The sequence below is a fragment of the Mytilus galloprovincialis genome, chromosome 12 (assembly GCF_965363235.1).
Source record: "Mytilus galloprovincialis chromosome 12, xbMytGall1.hap1.1, whole genome shotgun sequence".
Lineage (NCBI taxonomy): Eukaryota > Metazoa > Mollusca > Bivalvia > Mytilida > Mytilidae > Mytilus > Mytilus galloprovincialis.
The window spans coordinates 42935424-42958914 of NC_134849.1; positions in this window are offsets into that span (position 1 = coordinate 42935424).

Below are 23491 nucleotides of genomic sequence, written 5' to 3' on the forward strand. Positions count from 1 at the left end.
CTTATTACCAGATTACGAGTTGTAGAACTCGTGTTTGTTTAGCCAACTCATTACGTGCAATATCAACTTGTAATATGGCATTTTAAGACACTAACGGGTGATTTTAAAAGTCGGGTTGTTGAGAAGTAACTCTGCAACTCGTTATTTTATACTCGTGAAACGGAGAAAATAACTCGCAAAGACACGGCACATATACGCTTCCGTAATTATATTAAAACACACTTGTCGTTGACACCATAGATATAATACATGATAGCCATGTCTATTATATCTATGTTAACACTAAATTTCGTGATACACGTTTACATTACTAGCACAAAAATCAATGGACTACCGGACCAAATTGTGTTTCGTAGAAAACGATGTTCAAATTACGTCATGTATATAAATTAACTCACCTCTGTCGAAAGGTCAACAATGACATATGGAGAGACACTAGATTTTATCCTTATACATGTGATATTTAATTATTTGTGAAAATTTACAACAATGTGACTATTATTGTTAATGTATTACATCCGTCAACGGAAATAACTTTTGGTTTCGATTGTAATAAAGGAAATTTAAATAATTTGTATAGTAAAAGAATATCCTTGATAAAAAAATACATAAAATAAAAGATATAGTTGCATTTCACTTTTACAAGTGTCAATGACTGACCATTTAATACAAGAACCGATGTAAAAAATAGAAAAATGCGGCAAGGCATATATATTAACATGGTTAATTGCATAGAAAGAAGGTTCTGATCCGTTGATTTGGCTAAACAAAGTACAAGTACATAGCCACGTCCGGTACGAAAGGAGACGGATAATCCCATGACCCTTGTAGAAAGATTGCCACGCTCTCTGCACGTAACGAAACATTACATCTACTTCGTGAAAGATCCATATCTAGTACACCCTAATTTTTCTAGTGGAAGGCAAAACTCTCCGATCTTCATCCTAGACGGCATTTTGGATAAATGTCAATGAGAAAGCAACCCAACAACAAAATAAAAGTCTTCAACATAAGAACATGCGAAATTACATTTGACTACTTTTTTGTTAAAATATTTGACCTATTTTCCTTTTTCTTATTTTTAAAGACAGGGAGGTTGATGATGGTGGAAGTAGATCTTCTTGTATGCCGGGTAAGTCCAATCGATTATGTCAAATAGCGCTTTGCTCATTGTTATGTGTGTTTTTATTTCACACAATTTATTAGGCTTTCATATAGAGAGTAATTAATTGGATAGGCGATGCCGAGATCTCGTTGTTAGTTTTATATATTTGTAGTACAGCTTGATTTGATCATTTGATCATTTAATAATTTGATCTTCAACTTACGTACTTGTTTGGTTTTATAAATATTTTGATATGAGCGTCACTGACGAGTCTTATGTAGACGAAACGCGCGTTTGGTGTACTAAATTATAATCCTGGTACTTTTGATAACTATTATGTTATTAAATAGTATTCGTATATATTTGTTCATGCATTGACTTGTTCCTTGACTTTGACAGAGTATATAGAAGAGGGACGAAAGATACCAAAGGGACAGTCAGACTCATAAATCTAAAACAAACTGACAACGCCATGGTTAAAAATGAAAAATACAAACAGAAAAACAATAGTACACATGACACAACATAGAAAACTAAAGAATAAACAACACGAACCCCACCAAAAACTAGGGTTGATCTCAGGTGCTCCGGAAGGGTAAGCAGATCCTGCTCCGGAAGGGTAAGCAGATCCTGCTCCACATGTGGCACCCGTCGTGTTGCTTATGTGATTACAAATCCGGTAAATAGTCTAATTCTGTAGGTCACATTCATGAAAGGGAAGGGGATTGTAGTTACGACGTAAGGAACATATCCGATATCATTTGTGAAACGGTTATTCCATAACGGTCAACCAACTCGTGATGGCGTCCGTAAAATTTACGAAGGGATGATTTCAACTTCACCATTTGGAACTCTTGGTTTAATAGCTTCCTTGTGAGCAGTAACCCTCTATCAAGAAAATCATGATAGGAAATGCAAGCACGGGAATATCGTATCAATTGGGAGATATATACCCCGTATGCAGGTGCTGCTGGAATGTTGCTACTTAGAAATGGAAAGTTCACAATTGGAAAGCTGAAATCATCTCTTTTGTCGTAAAGTTTTGTTTTCAACCGACCCTCATTGTCAATTTCTAGATGTAAGTCAAGATATGAAGCCGACTTAACTGTATCTGTAGTATCCTTTATCTCCAATTCGATGGGATAGATGCGTTCCACATAGTCACCAAATTTTGAATTGTTTAGTGAAAGAACGTCATCTATATAGCGGAAAGTAGAGTTAAAGGATATTGCTAACTTCTTATCTTTTTTCCTAAGAAGTTCCTGCATGAAGTCAGCCTCATAATAATAAAGAAACAATATAGTATGACAGTACTTTGATTTTCTATTCACTTGGGTATTTACATCCTTGGTTTTCTATTTCTTTATTCCGATTGGTTACTCTGTGAATTCCTTTGATATTGAGGCACACTTTTCAAATTCTACTCAGAGATATAGAACACTGACAGCTTTATTGTGATTTATATTTCTTTATTCTTATTCTGGAAACCATTATTTATATTCAGGTCAGTTATATTTTTTACATTAGTATTTGGTGCATGTATTTCTATATCTTTATTTTGGTATGAAAGATAGAATGTGTTATGAAAGTGTGTATGAAATTCCACTTTGATTCCCATGAGACTCAGTATGAAAGAGTTCATATTTTTAATTTAAGTTAGTATTTGCACAAATGTTGCAAGACAGAAAGAACAGTTATTATATTATTTTTCATATTTGACTGTTATTAGATTCCAGCATAGAATATTGTCTTGCATTGAGTTTCACTAGATTATGTACTAGTTTTGACATGGAGACATATATCATGTATATTTCTTTATATTCCGATCCATTAGGCAAAGTATAAGGGTAATGCATATACACGATAAGTTGTGTCTGTGTTTACATGTTTATTTATTTACGTGTTGTCTATTTAATATACTTATGTGTTTTAATTAATGCGAGTCTTTTCCTGTGTTTGTAATGTGTTATTGTTTTAAATAGTAAACGAGTGTCTCCGAATCATGTGAGAATAGTGTATAAGAGTTGATTACTTTAGATAATGATTGTTGACACAAGGTGTTATTGATATATGTAGTACTAGTATTGCATACTGAACAGTTACCGGAAATAGACTTTGGTACGAATGCTTATGATTTGTAGTAAAACATACTTAATTATGGTATATTTCGAACTGAAGTTAACTACTTGGGTGTAAGACAAGGAGATTCTTTAAGCTCCACTTTATTTAACATTTGTATTAATGACTTGAGTCAGATATTTGAAAAGCAAAACTGTACCCGTGTAAAACTTATAAATTCAGACATAGGAAGTCTCCTATTTGCAGATGATTTAATCATATTATCAGAGAGCGAAAACGGTCTGCAAAATAGCTTAAATAATCTCTCTGAGTATTGTGATAAATGGCAAATACAAAAAAATCTAAAATCATGATACTACAAAATAACCCAAGTAAAATAAATAAACCCTTTTTGAAATTTAAAGGAAAATACCTTGAAAAAGTATATGAATATAAATACCTTTAATGTGATATAACATCTAATTGCAGTCTAACTAGTTGTATTTAAGATCTTGCAAAAAAAGGCAAGACAAGTTTTATTTGCTTTTAACTCTTACTTATCAGGCTTTGGACAACTTCCTGTGAGAGTTTCTTGCAACCTTTTTGAAACTTTGGTCAAACCTATTCTATCATATAATAGTGAAATATGTTATATGGATACTTATATTCAATTTTATAGAGCTGAACTCCGAGCTAACAAAAATAACTCAACACCAGATGCTTTTCATTTTACTGATAAACCTATTTTAGAAAAAAAAAACAGCTACATTTTACTAAACAAGTACTGGGGACAAAAAAAAGCTCAATAAATCTAGCTGTTACAAATGAACTAGGACTTCTGCCATTAGAAACTTTCATAAAAACCCAAACTATGATGTACCTATCTAGATGAAATAATGAAAATCTAAACCCACTTGTTAATGAAGCCTTTAAATTAACTAAAAGTTTAGATACTAGGGAAACATACTCTTGGTATACTTTTGCAAAAAATGAGTCACAAAGATATAAATATTGACATCGAACTTATTGAGGAAACTAAAACTTTAAAACAGACTAAAATGTTAAAACCCCAATTTAAAAAAGGGTTATATTAACTATTATCAAACTCTTATTGATGATAAAATAAATAACTTAAACGAAAATAATAAAATATATCTATATAAATTTCTTAAATCTAATATACATAGCCAAATGAAATACTACCTAACGCACCCAAGTAAAGAAACAAGAAAAATGCTAACCAAATTAAGAATAAGCGATCATTGTCTCTTAATAGAAACGGGACGATATACCACAATACCACGAAATGAAAGAAAATGTAAAACATGTAATATCTTAAACGATGAATTCCATTTTTTCTTTAACTGTAAAATAAATAAAAATAAAAGAGAAATCTTTCTAAAATATTATATACAAAAATATGTAAATTTTAATACACTTAATTTTACTGATAAACTCGTGATTATACTAAATCCATCAACACCAAATGATGTAAAAGCAGTTGTTTCTTTTATTAAAGAGTAATTAGAAATGAGGAAAGGAGAATACGAAAGCCGAGAAGGATCATTCAAAATTCAAAATTCAAAATTCAAAATTCATAATTCATACTTCAAAACATAAAGAATTCCGATTCCGATTCCCGCCGTTTCTTTGTCACGTGGTCTCTGTGCCTCGACTTACCTCGGTGAAGCCTGCAGAGGCGGATTTGGGGGGGGGCAGGGTGCCCGGGCCCCCCCCTTTTCTGGGAAAAATTTGGTTGCTTATATAGGGAATCACTGAAGCATGACCGGAGTGGGTCCCCTCTTAGGCAAGTCAACGGGCCCCCACTTATGAAAAATTCTGGATCCGCCACTGGAAGGATGGCTGCTGGTTAAGATGTTATAGTGTTTATTATAATGTTTAGAAAGGTATACTAATTTATTAATTGAAGTAATGAATAATAATTAGAAAAAGGCTATAGAAAATTAGCTAACAATTTTGTTGCAATTACACCAAAACAAATACAGGATGAATAGGACTCTTTGAAAAACGGTATTGAAATATTTATGTTTTGTAAATATTTACCTCTTACTCATTTGCTTTATAACTGTTTATTTGTGTACATAGAAAATTAATGACGCAAGGCTTATTTGACAAATGGCTAGTTTTATTATCTGCAGTTAAAGTTGAACTGTCAGATTAATTAAGACAAGTAACGATGTTTTGGGGTGTAGGGTAATACAATTAGTTATGCCTATTTGTTTTGTCTAAAAAGAAAGTAATTAAACTCTATGATAAAGGTCAGTTGGTCAAGATACTAGAAGCTGTAGTACTGTCACGACTGTAACAATTTTCCTTGATTGTTTTATTCAGTATAGATACTGAAGGACTTGGTTTTTAAAGTTTATATGTTAAAACTTTGTAACGTAGTTTGTCAATGCATCTGAAGTAATGTAAATTTGTGAATGAACAGATAACGTATTATTTAGTTCATGGGAATTACCATAGGATACATTGTCGTATTGTTGTGCCATAGTATGATTATATCTGTCCGTCTGTGTCGCTGTCGTTCCTCCCCTCGGTCACGTTACAATATTGAATGTATTTCTTTCAATAAGTTATTTCAAGGTCATTTCTCATGACATCTCCTTTCTGTTACAGCATTTCTTTCCTATAAATTTGTGGTTGCAGGGTCGTAGAGGGCGTAGCCCCCCTTTTTGTTTGCACTTTTGTTTTTTGTACAATGATTAATCAGACTAGACTTCGTGAACGCGATTTCCCGTGCGTGTATCTAATTTTCATGCGACAAATCTTTACTTATAAAGATATTTTTCGCTCGTATTAACTGTAATATATTATGGATTATGTCAAAGTCATGTGATTTGCTACGGTGGAGTTGACTCGTGCGTCGAAAAAAGTGTTACTCAAGTCATTTTGAAATTCAATTTACAGTAACACATTGCTTAGGCTGAGGATAAAAAGCATGACACCTTCAAACCGACAAAGGATTTAGCAAGAACATATAGACTTCTATTTCACAATTTCACTAAACAGAAAGTAATACTTTATTACATTCTTGTGAAAAAAGTTTCACGTTAATATTATTTACCTACGAAAGCAATGTTTAACCCCACACGCCCCAGTCTATTAATAACATAGCTGAATAATGATCCCCAGTCAGTAAGCTCTAGATAGATTTTGATTCTAAGGTAAGAACCATTTGATTTACGGAGGCAGTCTGAGTTTTGCCTTAAACAAAGATTCTGGCTGTATATATATGCATTGAAAACAATAATCTTGTCCGTTTTTTGTTTTGTTTTTTTTTTGGCTATTAGAAAAAAAATTTCTAGCAATAAATGAACATGATGAATAAACAACGGCGTATTTTGTTGGGGGGGGGGGGGGGGGCTTGTTTCACGGCTCGAATGCAAATCCCATATCTGACCAGAGTGTCTGTTTCGCCGGACTGATATATTGAGTACTTTTTTCAAGGCACGACTGCAACCTGCTTGCTGGGTGTGGCATTTATGTCTTCATTTGTTGACCGTCATTCATAAATTCGTTGTCATTTCAGACTCATTCGTAGCCTTGGTTGTTTTGGAACCCCTCACTTCCCTTGTTGGGTGTCAAACAGTTTTGGATATATATTGCTTGTTTGTCTTTCTTAACTCGTGTCGGATAAACATTGCTTGTTTGTCTATCTTGTCTCATGTGCGGGAGTTTCTCACTACAATGAAGAACCTTTGGTGGCCTACAGCTGTTGTCTCCACTATGGTTGGATTGTTGTCTCTTTGACACATTCCCCATTTCCATTCTTAATTTTATTATAGTAATTTCATTGAATAGCCCGGCTTATATCTAGTTTACAACAAGAAGTCTGTGAGGTTATGATACCTAAACATACAACAAATGAAAATCTTCCATGTACATTTTTACTGACAAATTTTATGTTTTTTTAGCCCAAAAAAAGGTTTCAATAATTTTTTTATAGACAAGTAATTGGGAGAATACGGCATCAAATATGTCCAACCCTTACACTTTAACTATAAGATATACAGGAACTGTTTCAAAAGTGCATTTTACACTTATTTTATGTTGTTTTAGCCAAAAAAAAAGTTTAAAAAAGATCTTATTATACCTCGCCCCCTTTCCAAAATCCTAGATCCCCTAGCTTGTCATGCCGCAACTATTTCTTATTAGATCGTATTTCAAATTGATTCACCTTTCAAGCAAATTTGTTGCCGGCGCAATAAAATATGTGCGTCTGCATTCTCAGGTAAATTGAGGTCAACAGTCGACCTGGCGTAGGGTTCAATATTGATTGCATTAAGTTTAAGAATAATCTAATAAAGGTATTCAATTTTTGCTGACTTGACCTAAAAGGTCAAGATCAAGTGAGATTTCCTCATCATTTGGATCTGTCGTCGTCGTCTGGGCCAATTTAAAACAAACTTGGACACAATCATCATTGGGGTATCTAGTTTAAAAAATGTGTCCGACGACCCCGCCTGCCAACCAACATGGCCGCCATTGCTAAAAATACAACGTAGGGGTAAATGCAGCTTTTTGGCTTACTGTAGATTCATTATTATCCGTTGGATACATATATTTGTGGATTTCGTTGGTACAAGTGATCCATGAAATTAAATGATCAACGAATGTCAATTTTTATATAGGCGTTAGGCGTGTACACAGACTTCCAGAAAACAACGAAAGTAAGTATCCACGAATATGCAAGTTTTCCTTAATCCACGAAAATTGATACCATCGAAAACAAATGAAATTTCAGTATATCTTTGAAACTGAAGCATTTAGAGTAAATATGAGTGACAAGATAAAAATGTTCATCAGGTTTAGATATATCTGCCCTGAAATTTTCAGACGAATCAGAGAACCCGTTGCTGGGTAGCTGCCCCTGAATTAGCAATTTTAAGGAAATTATGATGTTTTTGGTTATCATCTTGAATATTATTATAGATAAAGATAAACTGAAAGCAGCAATAATGTTAAGAAAACTACGATCTACAAATAAGTCAAATGACCATTGTCAATAAACCCCTAATCAACCCCAGTCACACTAGACCACGATCGCACTACGCTCACCACGATCTAAAATAAATTCAGATCGTGGTGAGGTCGCGGTATGAGCGGCATGAAAATGGGATTTTTTGTTGTTTCCACGATGCTACTATGACTGTTCTCATTACGCTTCTACAACGATCCCGCTACGATTATACCACGTTCTCACCACTCTTATTCTGCGACCTTAATACGATTATCGCGATCTTACTACGCTCAATAAGTTTTCACTACGACATACCACGATTAATCCGACTGCAAAACGACCTTACCACGCATCTTCTGCAATTATAGCACTCTCTTATCAAGATCATTATACGATCTTAGCAAGTGCATACCGCGATCCAATCAGTACGCTCTCATCAATAATATCCACATCATATTCCAAATTAATACTGTTCCATTCCTTCCAACTGTCATTAATAAGTAGAATTCCAGAAAACAACACTGACATGCCACCAACATCCACCAGAACTTGTGTGCGTAGTGGTAGGTGTAGTAGTGGAGTCAGATGGGCCTCTGGTACGAATCCTTCTCCAGTAGAGATGTCGAATCAACAATCCAACCTGAATCAACGTATTGCTAATCCATCTAGATCAAATAACGATATTTCATAAAGTAATAGTGGTACTGATACAAAATCAAAACCTAAGGAGCTTTTATGTATTTTAAAGACAATGACAATGAGCATGACTAGAACTCGAAATGGTTGTAGTATGAACGTAATCAGGTCGTAGGATGAGGACTGCATGAGCGTGCTAGAATCGTACTAAGATCTTGAAAAGCGTAGTATAATCGTGGTATAGTCGTAGAAGAAGCGTTGTTGGGTCGCAGAGAGAACGAGATGGTCGTTGTGAGGTCGTAGTAACGTCGTTTTGAGATCGTATCGCAATCTCTCCGACTAGAATCGCGCATTTTTAAGCTAGGTTCACACTGCCGATCAGACCAACTCGATCAATCTCGATCAAGACAAATTAAGCGATCAGGAGTCTGGTCTGTCTCAATCAACAAGAATGTTCGGGTCGTCATCGATCTGACTTTCTACCCGAGAGTTTTTGACATGTCAAAAACATTCGAGTAAGGATCAAAAAGCCAGTCACTCGAGAAGAGATCAATAATTCGTCGAGTAGCGATCGAATTGATCGGGAAAGGATCGTGTAGAGATCGAGTTAGGTCGGAATACAAATAGTTTACCGATCAGTTCTCGATCAACGTCAATCTGTAAGATATGTGGTCAAGATTAACTCGACCAATGCCGATCGCTTCATGATCACTGCGACTTCTATATTTTTTTCATCCCAGACCAACTCGACCAAAACCCGATCTCTACGCGACCACATTCGATCACTCTTCGAACTCTACTCGGCCATACACGAGTATACATCAGTGACGCTCGAATCCAAAAAAGTTAAAAGGGCCAAATAAAGTACGAGGTTGAAGAGCATTGATGACCAAAATTCCTAAAAGTTTTGCCAAACACAGCTAAGGTAAACTATGCCTGAGGTAGAAAAGCCTTAGTATTTCAAAATTTCATGTGGTTATGATATATCTGCCCTGAAATTTCCAGACAAATCAGACAACCCGTAGTTGGGTTGCTGTCCCTGAATTGGTAATTGTAAGGACAATTTGCAGTTATTGGTTTATCTTGAATATTATTATAGATAGAGATAAACTGTAAACAGCAATAATGTTCAGCAAAGTAAGATCAACAAATAGGCAAACATAGCCAAAATGGTCAATTGACCCCTAAGGAGTTATTGCCCTTTATACTTAATTGTTTACAATTTTTTGTAAATTTTTAAATCTTTTACAAAAAATCTTCTTCTCTCAATCAACTGGGCCACATAGAATTAAACTTAGTTACCATTTTCAGTAGGGTATCTTGATTAAAAAATGTATCCGATGATCCTGCCATCCAACCAACATTGCCGCCATGGCTAAAAATCGATTGATTATTTGATTATTAACGTCCAGTGGCAAATTTTTCATGCATGTTGAGGACGAAAATAAACATAGGGGTTTTCTGTAAAGAAGTCCATGGGAAAATGTTAAAAAAACAATTTCAAATGGTCACATCTTGAACGCTTATTTAAATAATGATAAGTGGTCTTCAGTAACTAATGTAAGACTAAACTGCAGGAATGACCTACTATTAATTTAACTTTTAGGCCAAATTAAACCACACTTGGTCTTAATCGTTAAATGTACTATTTGTTGTGATTTTCACATTATTTTACATGATTTCCACCTTATTTTACATGATTTCCAAAACAAAAAAACAAGGTGAGCGACACAAGCTCTTCAGAATCTCTTGTTTCATTCATATTGTGCTTTGTGAAGAATTTATTTTCCTGCATTACAATTTTCAGTTCTCTTAGACCCTTTTGCCAAATTAAGGCATTTTTTTTCTACAAGAAACAAAAAAAAAAAACATCCCGCAACTGTCTCTCAGGCCTCTCGAACAAGAATCGACGTGTCAGATAACTGAAGCCTCACACATATTTCTCGGCGTCGTTGCTTCATGTTCATTTTCTTCGCCACAATTCAAGTTTAGTCCACGGGACACATAAATGTATGATGACCCGCTATTTCAACTTGATCTGAGTTTTGGGGTTATAAGAATTTGTAATTTTCATAACATTTTGTTGAGGCAAACATAACTTAGAAAATGGAAACAAAAAATTCGGCTATTTTTTTCATTTCTAAAGGGGCATAACGATAGAACGAAAAATTGACACAACCAGATTAATTTTTTCTGTGTTTTGTGGTTCAAAGTATTGCATATAAGTTTTATATACTATTGGTTGGGGAAAACTAGAGTTATACAGCGTACGGACTGTCGGGCGATGAGACGGACAAGGGTAACACTTAATGTTCTCCTCTATAGTGGCGGGGGCTCGGAAATAAGACATTTGATTCATTGTACGTTTTATACTGAATATGTTCTCAACCGACCAATACCGATTATTTCTGCGACCAATACTATTATACGATCATGTCGATCTGGTCTAGTCAGGATCATGTTGAGATCGAGTATTGTTGATTTATAAAAAAGACGATGTGGTATGATTGCCAATTAGACAACTGTCCACAAGAGACCAAAATAACACAGAATTTAAGAACTATAGGTCACCGTACGACCTTCAACAATGATCAAAGCCCATACCGCATAGTCAGCTATAAAAGGCCCCGATATGACAATGTAAAACAATTCAAACGAGAAAACTAACGGCCTTATTTATGTAAAAAAAAATTAACGATTGAAAAACAAATATGTAACACATAAACAAACGACAACCACTGAATTACAGGCTCTCATTAGAACTCTCAGAATAATCTGTCATAGAACTGTTCTAGACTGTCCTAAAACATATCTACCTAGAACAGTTCTACCCTAGAACTGTTCTAAGTAGAACTGCCAGGATCAGTTCTAGGGTAGAACTATCTAAAACTGTTCTAGGTAGAACTGCATGTCCAAAATCAGTTCTAGTCGTAGAACTGTCAGCAGAAATTACCAAATCAGTTCTAACCGTAGAACTGTCAGCAGAACTGGCAAAAACTGTTATAGCCGTAGAACTGACCAAACCTGTCAGGATTGTAGAACAGTTCTAAATGACGTCACTGTGCAGTTAGGACATCTCACTGGTCACCATTCAGTGTTATAACTATCGTTGATAAAGCCACACGCAAAATATATTATATTCTTTTGACTTATCTATAGTTAAGACAAAGAGTTTTTAAACTTTTTTTATTCTATGACTCCAAAGACTTAGGGATATAACAGAAACGACTGAAATCCCAATTTAAACAGAAATAACCATGACATTGACAGCAACGACGGATGCAGCAAGTGATGACTTATTCATTGTTAAGTCTGTAATCTATTTCTGTGGTTTATTGATATGATTCATGTATCTTGTTTAGCTAGTTGCCTCTTGTTTAGGTGTTTCTCATGATTCAGTAAACTGTGACCTTTTAAGAACTCCTCTTTTTAAGAGGTGTTCTTGGTGATTCTTTTATACCCTGTATTTGTAGCTCTCTTGTTTAGGTGTCCTCTAGTATTCTTTTATACCCTGTATTTGTAGCTCTCTTGTTTATGTGTTCTCTGGTGTTCTTTATACCCTGTATTTGTAACTTATTTCTTAACATACTCCTGAAGTGTTGACAAACTGACATTTAACATGACCTTCAGACATAGACATCCCTTTAAGATTGAAACAGAGAATCTAGTAAACCGAACATTATATCAATGAGTTTGCTGCTGACAACAAGATTATTTAATTTCTATTTTTTATTAATAAAACATATAAATAATTTGGCCCTTGGGAGTCAAGTACTCAGCAAAGGGAAATTTAGCTCCAGGCCCTGTCGACGACACTTGGTATAGATGGACCAAGCCCCATGGACATGGACACTCCGTCAACCAACCGGAACCAGATGAGTTCCTATAAGGGTATGAAGCGTTGCTCCATCTCATAGCAGATGGCTACGATAAAGGGGGTTAGATTGACGGTGGAGAGAGAAATAAATGTAGATGTATTACATTTAATGACTTGGGGGAAATGAGAAATTAGACCAGTGGTCAATTTCGAAAGGGTCCAAAAGGTCAGGTGTGAAGCAGCTGAGTGACAGAACTGACTAAATCAATGCTAGCAGTAGCACTGACCAAATCAGTTCTAAACTGTTTAAGTCGTAGAACTGTACATGTTCTAGTCGTAGAACTGTCTAAAACTTTGGTCAGTTCTAGGTAGAACTGTCTAAAACTGTTCTAGGGTAAAACTGTCTAAAAGGTGTCAGGATGACAGTTCTTCATAACGGAAACACGTGTTATGATTTCGCAATATTTATTTTTGAGTTTTGAATTTTGAATTTTGAAATTTGAATTTTGAATTCTGAATTTTGAATTCTGAATTTTGAATTTTGAATGATCCTTCTCGGCTTTCGTAGTAGAACAATAACTGTTTTTATCATATCTCTTATAATATTGTCGAGTTTTCATTTTATGTTTGATCATGTTTGTTTTGTCAATGTATTTGCAATAACCCAAATTGGTTTTTGTCTGTTTTGCAAATAAAGAATTATGAAGATAATATATTGATACATGTATGGAGATAATTAGAGTTATCGTTCCTTGAACGTGTGTATTGCGTCTTATTGTGTATTTTATATGTTACAGGGTGTTTATTTGAGATTACTATAATAAACCATAAGAGCCCTACTCAGATTTATTTACATCCAAATTGATGAGTCTACATCTAACCGGTCTACATTTACATGCATATGCATATGAATGCAGCTGTTTCCTTCTTGTAAATGGTAATGATTGACCCGGGTACCAGTGTAATGTTGTATGATCTGTAATAGTCTATCTCTTTGAAGTTTCTAATTATTAATTTCAATGTACGTACTATTCTGACGTTTTATTATGTATTCCTGCTAGTCGAACTTATCTCAATGTTAGGCAAAGATTTCCAAGGATGAGAAATGACAATGGAGGAATTTTCACAAGGACACACCCCGTGTGTTGTGATTGAAAGTAATATCCGTTCATCATTTTATTGTAATGAATAGTGAATAGATTGATTTATTATACCTCAATTATCATTTTCCACATAAAATAAGTACACCATATTGTTTATTACATTTATTTCATTATTGAATAACCAATCTTTTCATTTTAGACATTTGTAATAATTCCTTTGTCAAGCCTTACTGCTCTTATTCAATTATTACCACAGTTCACTGTGCTGTTAATTTCAAAGCCTATTCCTTTCAGTAGGCTCCTAGGTCGTTTTCTCTGTATCTTTTTTTTTGTCAGGACATGCAAATCAGAATGTTGTTTGCATTGTCAAATTTAATTCAGAAGCCAGGAATCGATCGATTTGCAGAATCAACAACAAAAAGTTTCGTACCTATTTTATTTTAAAAACGGTGACAAGAATTTTGGAGGGCATGATTTAAAAATGCAAATTTAACTGTAATAAACCATACAGCATGCAACTTTCGATTCTGAATTTAACAATGTTTAATAACTTGATTAAATTTATAAACTACAAAATTTTTCTGAATTACGATACTAATCATTTCAGATCATCAAGTTGCAATTAATACCACGTCCAGTGGCTATAATATTGCATAGATTTTCAGACGTGAATGTGAATATATATATCATACTACTACGCCCCACTTAACAGGGGGTTACTGTCGTCTGGTACATCACTTAATTTATTATATACCAGTAAAACAAATTCGAGATATTCCACATCAATATTATATCAGAAGTAAAATCAATATTTGGACTTAAATGTTTGAACCCGTTTCGTCGATCGATGTTATACATTTGCATGATTGATTGATTGTTGGTTGTTTGCCTAATGTCCAGTGGCAAATATTTCATGTGTGTTCAAAACATATATTTGAAAACTAAATATTCAGCTTTGACAATTCTAAAATTCCTTTTAGCGAGTTCTCCTTGTTTTGATAATATTTGGCTTAAGGTGGTATGGGAGTCTAAAATAAAAATGATAGAATTTGTTCATACTTTGCCAAAACGTTGTATCTATTGATACCTGTTGAAAAATATAATAAAAATGATAGGTCACCGCGCATTTTCTCAAGCTACAGGACGGGACAAAATGACACATTTTGTATGGATTATACAGGAAAAAACACCATTTTGTGATTAGAAACTAAACAAAATGATAGAATTGTTAAATACTTCAGGAAAAGATAGCTTTCAGACACTGCTTTGAGAATATCAAAAGAAAAGATAGGGTCACCGTACGTTTTTTCCGGCTACAATACAAAATAGGAAAATTCCATACAGAATCCTTCAGAAAATGCACTTTTTTAGAGTTACCTCCCCTTAAAATGCCAATTTAAAAAAAAAAAATAAAAACAACCAAAAATAATTAACATTTGCAAAAATATCAATATTTAGAAGTTATATTCTGATAAATTGGTACTTTTAAATGAAAATGTATATTAAACATCTGCATTCCTGCATCAAATTTTGCTAACTTGATGGAAAATCTGGACCTTTGATTCTCTGTTTTTTACAATCCAAGATGGAGGAAGACACCTTAAACGTCACAATAGGTTGAAATAGCTGTGTACGCAGAATATTTGTGCATGCGAATTGCATGGTGGGCGATATGTGTATAGCAGAATATGGTTACACTATCCACTCACTCGGTCTAGTTCCTACTATTATAGTCAAATGCGATTCCCTCGTATTGTGTGTGTAAAGTGAAATGCAAAGGTATTGATAAAACTTTTGAATAAGCTAAAATAATAACCGTCAAAATATTTCATATAACTTATTCCATGAAGATCGAAAAATTTTACACCCGCGATAATAACCGGCCGCAGCTGAGTATACGGTATCAACATCTGTAAACTAACTAGCAATTTTTCAGTCAGTAACAGTAAATTTAAGTGATTGATCTTGCAGGTAATTATTGAATGCAATGAACTCTCAGTCTACACAGGTCACGTGAAAAGTACTTTTTTCTCGGTGCGTTTGATGTATGTCCCTACACCGGACGTGTCTGTGTATAGATATTTATCTTACCTCCTATACTTTTCTAGGAATGTGATTGGTTACAAGCGTTCTCGTGGAAACCGTAAATATTTCATATAAGGTTAATAGGGAGGCGGGGTTTATTTCATACACGGTCAGTAGTTGAGTAACGTCCTTTTATATTCCATATAAGGTAGTAGGGAGGCGGGGCTTATTTCATGCACGGTTAGTAGTGGTGTTACGTCCCTTTCGAAGAAAAAAAAAAAGTACTGAGAAAAAATCTTTTCAACAGACGAAAACATTTGATGATTAAGATTGAAATAAATTCATAAAACACATTTAAATCTAACAAGTTGTCATTAATTGTTGGCATCTGTTTTTGTAGGATCAATGGAAGTAGTTTCTTAATCATGTTAATGCTAACTGTATTGAAGACTTGCTCATTTTGATAGGTCACTAGTCTTAATTTTACACTTTAAGATAGTCGGCAAGATAAATTCGTTATATAGGTTGCTATGACGTAATACGGTATATTTGGGGTCAATAAATTCCATATAGGGATATACCGTATTACGTCACTAGTACACTATACACGTAACTAATAATCCCACCAAAACAGACATCTTTCGTAAGACTAAGCATGGGTTTCGCTGACGCATTGACCAAAGTCAAGGTGCCATGACCATAATTTGGTTTTCGGAAATCTAGCTTCTAATACTGGTAAACCGTATTTTCGTCCTTCTCTAAAAGGCATGGTATATATTTCACAAGGATCTGTGTAATATAAGTTTAGGCAACATTAAAAAAAGAATATGAGGGAAAACCAACTTTGAAAGCACTTTCATGTGGCTTAGCGTTGAATTGTCTTGATTTTTTTTAGTTTGAAGCAAAACTATGTCTTCCGAAAGGATTGAAACCAGTTCGAGAAAGGAAAGTGAAAAGGGTGCATACATTGATCTGTTATCAGTATTTATCATTTGAACAGCGTTGACATTGACATATCTACAGATCCATTTGACCAAAATTATAACCAACGTTCAATATAATCAAAATTTCAAAAGGTAAAGCAACAAAAACAAAAGATGAAGGAATAAGAGGGATATACATTTTATTCCTGGTGGGTTTTAACTGATGTCGGTATGGTCACAACCCATGTACTGGTATGTCCGTGAATGTTCGTTTGTATTTTTTAGTAAAGTCGTGAGAGTAATGTTCCTTCGTATGATGCATAGTTGTCATGTAATGTTATCTATGTCTCGTTGGAATAAACATACAATTGTAATAGACGTGTTTTTGTTGCTTTTAAACAAACTTGACTTAAGCGGCATTGGGAGGCACGTATATATACGTCGCGCATGTACAAAATAGTACTATATAACGTTACAAATCCCTGTGACAGTTCTTTTGGACTACACCTACAGTGTATCAGATGTAGATTCTCAAAAACATATTCAAACATTCGATTTCAATCCAGCAGTACAACACGTGCTAACGAGGGGCGTATTTGGGATATCTAAAAACACAGTCACGTCTAATCAAAATGGGAAGTTTTTACTTTCAATGCCTCGCTTCTCGTTTGTAAGGAACTTTCGTGAAAAAACTAAACCCCATATGGGACGGATAGTGCTTTATTTTTACTTTATATTAGGAAGACATAATATTTCAATCAGTTTAATGTGTGCTATTGTTTTTCTGTTTGTCTTTTTCATGTTTGGCCATGGCGTTGTCAGTTTGTTTTGGATTTATGAGTTTGACTGTCCCTTTGGTATCTTTCGTCCCTCTTTTAATTGAGGTCTGCAGCTGGCATGTCAGTAACTTCTAGTAGTCCTTTGTTGATTTGTGTAACATTGTCATTTTGTTTACTTTCTTTCGTTACCTATTCTGACATCGGACTCGAACATCTCTTAAACTGACTCTTTTACTGTGCGTGTTGTTGTGTTATTCTTTATTAAACATTGGCTAGAGGTATAGTGGGAGGGTTGATATCTCAAGAAAACATATTTAACCCTGTCTCATGTATGCGCCTGTCCAGAGTCAGAAGCCTCTAGCCTTTGTTAGTCTTGTATGGTTTTTTTGCCAGTTAATTATAAAAGCCCACCTTTGGGTGCCGGATTTTTCGTGTTGAAGACCAATTGGTGACCGAGGCTGTTATCTGCATGTGATCGGGTTGTTGTGTCCTTGACATATTCCCGATTTCTCTTCTCAATTTTATCTTTGATAAGCCTATACTAGGTGCCATATTCGACAAAATCTTTTCTGCCTTTTTAAATTTTTTTTTACATACATGTACAAAATGTATATTCTCCTTTTCTTTTACGATGTTGTTTTTTAGCAAATTTTCCAAGGACATTTCAAGTTTATTTTGTGCTGTCTAAAATAGGCGTGGATTATTTGCCGCTAAACATTAACGACAACAGTGAAACTCATTTATCCAAATTCAGTATAAGTAAAACCAGTCAGTGAGTAGAATATTACTTTAAATGTTGATTTTATATATAACAGGAAACATTCACTAGAACACACATATTTAAAATAAATGGTTAAGGCATGATTAAATACAAAAAATAAAACAGATAATTGTACAGTAAAAAAGAGAATGTCAGTGGCTTCGTATTCGTATTATAATTGAAAATATATTCATCATAATAAATGACTACAAATATAAGGATAGTCTTTGATATTCATTGATTACCATATACAAACATATTAAAACACAAAAAAATTAGACATTTGTCTTACTGAGAGACAATCATAAAATGTATTTTGCAGTGATTTTAATTATAACTGGCGAGCTGCTGCTCAACAGTGTAACCATGCTTCAGTGATATTATTGAATGGAATTTCGTACAGTTTAAATGAGTGTTTATTTTTTTCAGATTCAAGTAACTCTTAATAACTTAGGCTTAATATGGATTGCCTGAAAAGAAGTGGCATTCATCTTCAATTTGTTCGATGATACAAGAGAGATATAATTGTTATTTTCCTTCAATTTTACAACAATTACCCCTCTCAATTGCAAGGGAATGGACACTGAGTCTAACTTAACCAAGGACTGATTAGTCAGATGTTGTTTTACAAATATCAATATTAGGGGGTTGTTTCTTAATTTTATGAATATAGTGAAAACAATTTGGCTTTTCACATTTTTGTATTGAACAGTTTTGTTTTGTTGAAACTAATCAATAACCCGTTGTTGGATATTATTTATATAAAATTGTACATATGTATATTATTAGGTCCCAAATTGAAATGAATAAATCCTAGTGTATAACACTTTTACAATGTTGACTCGTTCATTGGGTTTCTCTTCCATTTTATAGATTTTATTGACACCTGGATCGGAGGAGTTAACGACTGTTCTAACATGAAGGAACAATATTATCTAGAATTGTGATTTTTTTACAGCCATAGTCCTAATTCTGCGCAACAGAAGAGTTTATACCTTAGCCTTATCCACAAGTTGTAAATATGTGGAGTTGTAGTCATCATACACTAACTGGTGAAAGCATATAAGATAACATTTATATGCCAATTAAATAGCATTGATATATGATGCTGTCATGAAAATTATCATAAACAAATCAGTTTGGCATATTTCTTTGTTGTGTATCTCTACTACACCTTTTCTAGCGAAACAAAAAACCGACATGGGATATTAAACAATTGCAAGAACCGAAAGAAACACCAACAAAACATAAAGAAATCCTAAGCAAAACATACATTCTCGAAAAGTATAAAATCATTAAACTAAAATGTCAAACATAAGGTAGAAAAGCACAAAAATATAACCCCTTTTCTGAACGAACTCCCAAGGAAAAATCGTGACAAAGAAAATAATTCTCTCGAACATCCATAAATGCAAAAAGGAAAACCCGAACTTTTTTCTTTGTATTATTTTTTCCTTTTCTTACACGAATATATCCGAAAATGTCATTTGTACATCACCTAGATGCTTCTTCAAAACCCTCACTATGTCTGAATGATTGTTTTTTTCAGCTATCTCCATTGATGTAATTTTGTTTTTCATGCGTAGATTTGCATCTGCTTTGCACTCTAACAATTTTGAAACAATATTCAAATGACCGTTTTGGCAAGCTTTAAATAAGGCTGTTTTGCCGTCTGAGTCTGACGTATTTAAACTAGCCCCAGCTTGGATAAGCTGACATACTACATCAAAATGACCGTTTTGTGAAGCTAAATAAAGAGACGATACTCCATCATCGGTGCAACTATTGATGTTGCTTTTATGGTGCAATAGTTTGTCAACGATCTTGACAGCGCCAGTTTGGCTAGCAATGCTTAGTGGCGAAGCACCATTTTCACGACATTTATTTGGGTTTGCATTTGATTTTAAGAGCATGCACACAGTATCATAATGACAATTTTGGCATGCAATAAAAAGAGATGAAACTCCATCACTGTCACATGCATTAACATCTGCCTTATGTTCTATCAATTTTTTTGACATCTTTGTATTACCGTTTGCACATGTCATTATGAGAGGTAGCCTTCCATTTTTAACGTCGGCTTTGTGTTGCAATAATAATTCCATCACTTCAAAATGTCCTTTCGAGCACTGGCAAGTTGCATATAAGGGTGAAATGTTTCTCTTATTGAGGACGTTAACAGATGTGCATTTGTTATCAAATAACAAACGTACAACTTCTACGTGGTTGTTGTAGCATGCTGCATGTAAGGGCACGTTACCAGCAGCGTTTTTCAAATTCATGTCAGCTCCATTTTTTAAAAGCAATTTCACAAGTTGGAGATGACCATTTTCGCAAGCAATGTATAATGAGGTTGTACCATTTTGTCTTTGCATATTTACTTTTGGATGAATATGATTTTTATTCTTTGCAGACAATTTTGTGTTCTCTAGCACCCATTCCGTAAGAGACGCATTACCAATGAAACAACTAAGCAACAATGAACTATCATTACTTTCAGTGTCTGTCTTTTGTGCCAGTGCTTGTTTATCTACTTTATTTAAGCATTTCGTTAATATGTCAATAAATTTAGGATTTTTCATATTTATATTGCCAAAAACACTGGCAATTTGACCGTTTGACCAATCGTCTATCAACCGATCTATATAGTTATCAACATGCTCGTTTGGCAGTGTAATTTCGAGATTTGTCTCTTGTTGAGAGGTAGAGGCCGGCCTCCAACGGAATCGCTCACGTATAAAGTCACTTTCACAATGTCTAATACATAAATCTATACTTTTACGTACAATAATTTGAGCAAGAAAATCAAAGAGTTTATCGTGAATTGTTCTGTAGGTTCCGTCTACTTTTGTAAGTAATGTATCGTCAAGAGTTTGAAATGATGCTTTGACACATTCGACCGATGTGCCTTTGTTTAATTTGCACTCGATGAGTGTATCTTCAAAAAGCGTCTGCTTTTTGTTCAGCATATTTTCATCAATCCTGTTGTTAAAAATTACGCAAAGAACAAGGCAACAATATTTAAGCTTCCCTCCTTCACCTGCGATTTGCAAGTCCTCAATCTCTTTTCTGTAAAATTCGAAGGGGTTTTTGAAAAACTGATTGATATCTGTACAATTGCTTTTCTGATATAATTTACATAATAAGGGGAAAAAATCAAACTGATCGGAAAGATCTTTAACCTCATCAGCATGTTCTTTAAAGTACATTTCGGCCAATCTCGATTTTTCATCTGTTGTAAGTTTTATTGTCTCAGAATTAAGATTACATTCGCTTGTACTAAAAAGGGACAGGGCTTTGAATTTTGTATCTTTAAACACCTGCAATCTACAAGTGGCAATTATCTTGCATGGATTTTGTTCAAGAAATGGTTGTATATGTGATAATATTTTTTCCCATTTATCTACTAGATGCTCCTTTAGAGTGAATTGTCCGCATATGTCATCAATAACAAAAAGTGTTTTAACCCCTTTTTGTGAAAAATTTCTTAAATCTTCGGGAATACTTGTAGGAATAATACGATATCCTTCTTTCTTTAACAAAAGAGCTACATGTCTCATAGTTGCTGTCTTCCCAACACCTGAATTTCCGGAAAGAATCACACTTATATCTTTCTTAATACGTGTTAGAACCTCGTCTGCTGCTCTTGTACAAACAAATTTCTCATCATCATTGATCCACTGATCTATAAGGACATTGTTTTGTTCTGGAAGATAATGTTATTAAACCATTATGATGATTTATAGAAAATGTTGTCCTGAGCTTTGCCCCGGCCCTTTTCTGTATTATAGCTTCGTTTAAATATACATTTGTCATGCTATTTAGTAATTGACAAAATGGGTTATATGACAGTGTATAATTGTATACCTTGTACATGATTGCATATCTTGTAAACTACTAACAGAAGCATAGTTCCAGTGAAATAATGTTACGTTGTAAAAAAGAGAAGATGATTAATCATTAACATGAACACACCGATATTATATTGTGTGAGGGTAAAAAAGATTGCTGCAACGTTTGAATTGAATATCTTAAAGACATAGTGTAGCAAGTACAAATTCATTGTGTACTCTTAAAATAATTCATCTACAGACATGACTAGCCTGTCAACACTGAGGTTACTGTGGATTCATTTATTTTCCTGGGTACTAATTTTCGTTGATTAAGAAACATATGTTAAAGGATATTAAATTTAGTTTTGCCGAGTCTGCATACAAGCCTATAGAATTCGTTGAACATTTAATTTTGAATCTATATTTATAGGTCCGCTTTTAAGTACAAAAGTTCTGAACATTCCTATTATAATACCTGTTACCATGCTTTATTCCCTTTTGAATTGTTTTACATTGGTCATTTCGATGCATTTTATAGCTGACTATGCGGTAAGGGCTTTGCTTATTGTTGAAGGTCATACGGTGACTTATAGTTGTTAATTTCTGTGTCATTCGGTTTCGTGTTGAGAGTTGTCATATTGGCAATCATACAACATCTTCAATCTTTTTTTTATATATTTATGCTAATTCTAACATGGATAGGCATTATATTTGTCAATATTTTACACCTCACTAAGGCTCGGTATTATAGTTAATGACAATTATAATGCCTTATCATATTAAAATGAGCATACAACATGACATGAAATAACTATTTTTTTTCAGTTTTAGTATTAGATATATGATTTTTGTAGTTGTTATTTGCCTTGATCTAGCTGTCAGTTACTGCAAATATAATGTACACTCAGTACTGTACTTTGTTTCTTTTTTTTTTTTTGGTTTTTGTTTTTAGTCATGAATGATTTATAAATACATTGTCAATGTTTTTTTCTGCTTTGCATCAATCTGATGAGTTACGTCCTTTTCCACTGATTTTATAGTCTGTTAGTATGTTGGGCTGTAACCCCGCTGCCTCATGTTAGAAGAGGATTGCGCGATCACAAACATCGTCTTAATGTGCCCGATTAAAATCAGGAGACCTCTACTTTAGTGGTTGTCGTTGGTTTATGTCTGTCAAATTTATTTTTCAGAAAATTGTTTTATTATTCATTCGACCGTTTATTTTCGCAATTGAATTCTTTGATTGTATTTATGTCGGGACATTAAAGGCCGACACTAACGGTATGTTTATTTTCATTGTTGAAGTGTTTACAATTACCTATAATTGCCTACACCGACTTTATTTGAACTTTGTTGGATTGTTGTTATATTGGCAATCATACCATATTTCCTTTTTTATATAGACTCATGTCTTAATTGTAACCCCAGCTTCGATCCCAATTAAAAATATAAGTCGACCAAAACTAAT